Source organism: Magallana gigas, chromosome 10 (genome assembly GCF_963853765.1).
Source record: "Magallana gigas chromosome 10, xbMagGiga1.1, whole genome shotgun sequence".
NCBI classification, from domain to species: Eukaryota; Metazoa; Mollusca; class Bivalvia; order Ostreida; family Ostreidae; genus Magallana; species Magallana gigas.
The window spans coordinates 9136151-9140909 of NC_088862.1; the positions used below are offsets into that span (position 1 = coordinate 9136151).

General features: G+C 31.7%; 1 long non-coding RNA gene across 1 annotated transcript; it reads right to left on the minus strand.

Moving 5' to 3' along the window:
* Positions 1-606: 606 nt before the first annotated feature.
* LOC136272196 (uncharacterized) lies at positions 607-4486 on the minus strand. Its single transcript, XR_010710161.1, has 3 exons — positions 4389-4486; positions 915-1107; positions 607-731 (listed from the first exon to the last, which is right to left on the minus strand). It is a non-coding gene; the product is annotated as an uncharacterized lncRNA (long non-coding RNA).
* Between the last annotated feature and the right edge of the window lie 273 nt (positions 4487-4759).

Genomic DNA, 4759 nt, shown 5'->3' on the forward strand with positions numbered 1-4759 from the left:
CCAGTCACCGTTTAATGTGGAGGATATTTTGAAAATGAACTTTGCACAAAATTGAATTCGTAAATTCTATGTTGAGCTGAGAAAATTACGGCGATCTGTTTCAATTAATTTCTTAAATATTGGTCTGTTTCTTCATATAACAAAACAAATGTTGACTGTGTTTTCGGGAAACATTGATTATATTAGCCACTTGGGACGAAAATATTGCCCTCCGTTTCGCGTCGGGCAATATTTCGTCCCTCGGGGGTTAATATAATCAATGTTGCCCTCAACCCCAGTCAATATTGGTATAATATATATATATATATATATATATATATATATATATATATATATATATATATATATATATATATATATGTGTGTGTGTGTGTGTGTGTGTGTGTGTGTGTGTGTGTGTGTGTGTGTGTGCTAACATAAAACATTCTAAGGAGGTGATTAAAAAACGAGTCATATTATACGAATTGATATACAAATCATTTTAGCTTAAAGTTGAAAAAATGCCTCGTACTGTTATAAACACTTATTACAGCAAGTTTACATGTACAACATAATGCAATGTAAGATTAGGCTAAACATATAATTGAATTTTTTTTTTAAATTATTAATGAAATTAAACCAACATTTGTAAATCTCATTGTCGAAATAAGCCATCGATGGACAGCCACTGCTGAATTCTTTACAGTTATAATGATTGAGGTAACCTGTTCCCTCCAGTCGTACGCAATTATCTGTGAATTAAAGATCTTTAAATAGAGTGAATCATCTATGTAAAATAATGTTTTCAAATGAAATAAGATGTTAACAATACCAAGACCCCTTAATGTCATATGGGTTTAGATTTATTAATTTCTAAGGTTTTTTTTATCATAATTATGTATATTTCTAATACAGTAGACTACAAAATTGAATACCTGGTCCAAAGAGAGATCTTCGAACGTCTGTACAGAATTCTATTAGATTGGACAAGTTTCTATTTGGAGCACACAGGTATCGCTTGTCGTTTTGGGAACAATTCATTCTTATCGCTGCTTCCTCAAACTCACTTTTGTTCGTTGGACACTTGTCTACTGAGTATACTTCAAAGCGGTAAGAAGTACTACCTATCTGGAAAAAAAGTTTAAAAACATAATTTTTAAAAGACATGAATTTTAGCAATGAACTTAAGCTGTACAAAAGCATGGTTGAATCATACATGTTTGTAGCTATACATTAAACTTTCAAAAAAAGAAACAATATATCTTAATGCCTTTTAAAAATAAAAAGGTTATTTTTTTTTTTAAAAATGCCAAGTAATATTAATCATCATACACATATGGTGATGCCTTACTTAGAGTGTACATCCGATTATATCTACATATTTCTTTTACTAATGGTCATGTGTCTATCTGATTATACGCACTATCGTTTTAAAATATGCAAAATCAACTGTACAAGTAAGATAAATTATTCTTTTCATTTTGAAACCGAGTAAAATAAAGACAGGAACTCCATTCGTTGGGTTATTGTAGGTTTATTTGTGTATGGGATTTGTGTATGGGAAATTACAGAATAAAACTCCCCCGACCCCCCAATGAGGTGCGAAGGTCATGGAAACTTCTACCAGTTACATGTAGGTCATGTGTAAGTGTTTGTCAAAACTTCTAAGTGCAGGAAAATACTTCAAAGATGAATAAAATATAGAACAGCTTCAAATTCTAATATGGCAGTAAAAACCGCATTGCTAGCCTCTTAGCATGAAATTCATGAGTCAGAATGAACAGATACAAGTACCCATATAAACAATCACATGACCAGATCTAAGTGACCACTCAAATAAATGCTATAAATAGAGTCTACAGGTGTACTCCAAAGAGGAGTAACCAATGTAAATAGAAAACAAGCACAACATATCAATTTAAATTAATTCAACTAAATAATTTATTTATTCACCATTGATAAATCATTTTCTGTTATGTAATTAAATAAATCGAAGTCTGCAATAGTAAAATTCCTGAAAAGTGACAAATTGATTAGAACATGTCAATAATAATGATGAAATCATTATTTTGAAATTTAAATATGAAAAACCTATACATTTTCACTCTACTACAATTTTAAATCAAAATATAGATAAAAAATAAATAATGAAAAAGCTGTGCTCGTATAAATTATTAATAAACATGCACAAACATGCACGTATGATAATGAAGAAGAACACGAAGTTACCGCAGATCACTTATCCACTCGCGTGGGATCTCCTAGGCCACGTGCAAGGGTTGATCATCAATTAAAAGCTTTATCTTTGTGGATTTTTTGTGTTGATCTTTAAACATTATTTGCACAGTTTTTAGAACTTTAAGACTTTCAAACCCACCATCGATCTATGTCTGACGTTGCATATAATATCCCTTTTATAATATATGCCCCCCCCCCCCCCCCCGCAAACGCATTGTCCGTCTGTCTTTGAAAAATATTCGTGTCCGGTCCATATTTTTCTTATGGAGAAACATGGGAAGTTTTAACTTTACACAAAGATTGCTAATGACCTAAGGGTCTGTCATGACTTTAATTCAAGGTCATTCGGGCAAGATCAGGGTCACTGGCAGAAAAAGTGCAAAATTCATGTCCGGTCCAAATCTTTCTTATGGAGAAACATTGGAAGTTTTTACTAACAAAAAAGATTGCTAATGACTTAAAGGTGTGTCAAGACCTTGACTCGGTCCGGTCTCTATCTTTCTAATGGAGAAACATTTAAAGTTCTCTCTTCACACAAAATTTGCTTGTGACCTAAAAGTGTTTCATGATGTTGACTCAAGGATAAATGGGAAGTTCAGGGTCATTGCTGAAAAAAGGTTAACTCCTGTCAGTGTCATGTCTTGTATTAATGGAAATAATTAGAAGCTAAAATTTGAAACAAAGCTTGCTAGTGTCAGGCCACATAAAATGAATTTTAAAATTTTCATCCACGCTTGTCTCTCTGAAAATGGCCTGCCCCGATGTATTTCTTTTAAAAGTGTTGAAAAAAAATCGGAATAAAAATCGGGCTTAGTATATTAAAATTTCAAAAAGTTTAATGTCTGCTTGGCCCATGAAAATCCCTAATTGCGTATTAAATGGAGAGTTAGTCCTTACAAATCTTGTCACTTACGTACACACGAATTTAAATATAAACAGTTATTGTATTTGGAGAATGAGATATAGGTTACTGAAAAATAGACATGCATGAATGACTGTTTCAAAACAAACACAAAATATTATATATATATATATATATATATATATATATATACACAGCTTACTCCACTTATATTGAACTTGCTTATTTTGAAATTCCGCTTATTTTGAAATAGAAATAAATCCCCAGTTTTTGCCTCTCATATTCTTTGCATTGATTTCACGGATATAATGAAATCGGTTATTTTGAAATATCGCTTATATTGAAGCCACTGATCGGTCCCCAAAGGTGATAATTAGTTGTTTTTATAACGGTTATATTGAAGTTCTCCCTGGCGGCTGTCGTCACGGTTGGTGACAGTAATTATGCCAGACTGACCGGTTGATATACAAAGGTGTGAATTGATAAGTTCTCTTCATGTGTGTTTTTATACTTTTATTAAAAAGTAAAATTTATTCACTGTTTAATTTTTTGTTTTTACGAATACAGATGTATTGAGGCTAGACGTAATATGGAAAATGGCGGCTTCACGTCAGTCAATTTCGCTTATATTGAAATACGGATATATTGAAATAATTTGCATGGTCCCCTGAATTTCAATATATATATACACACATACGCATACACATATACACACATAAATAATAGTAACAATTTAAATCCGCAAACGACACACTGTACATTGTAACTCAAACCATTCTGAAATGTTGGATGTTGTTTACACTTATAAGCTGTATTAATTTGTACATTGATGGTTAACACAAAAAATACTTTTTATTAGCTTTGGGCGTAATGCTAAACTCATTAGGCATACAGGTATACAATTATATTCGTCTTCAATTTCTGCAATGCAAGTTTTACAAAATCTTTTGTCCCTTGGTATATTTTTATGTCTCCAGGTTTCAATAAACAGATTATGCGAGGACAACTTTATTTTGCAAATACCTTTTTTGTACAAGTTGGGTATTGATTTTTCTAAATAATACTGCAAGCAAAAGTTATCATTTTTAAGGAAATTTCACACAATGAAGTCATTTTGTACTGTATACAGTACCTTTTTAACTAGATCTGTTTTGCATATTAAATTACAGGTAGCCTTTTTCTTAAAAAAAAAACTACAACCAAAGGACTCATAGGTGTCAATATGAACATAAAAATCCTTGCCCTTATCTACCAAAAAGAAGTTTAAGAATAGCAGTGTGTTTCTTATGTTTTTTATCAATGTTCTTACCAAATTTTCCATTGTCATGCAAAATGCATTGATGATGAGTATCACAGAAAACAACCAGTGCGCCATATCATCCCTTTTCCTTCTTGTAATGGAACTGCTTTTTTAACAGAAATTATTGCATGGAAGTTAAAGAAAATGGTAGAAGGTTAAAACAATTGGATTCCGAGAGGATAAAATAAACATTTGGCTTATATATAATTAACAAAAAAGACATGATCTGCAGATTACTGATTACTGATCTGCAGGTTACTGAAACTCGTCATCTTGATGCATTTCCAATTATATATCGAGTCTATGAATGGAATATCGCAGCAATGTTAAGGCGTCCCAACGCTAAAATACGACTGAAAAACGATATTTTTGGAATCAAA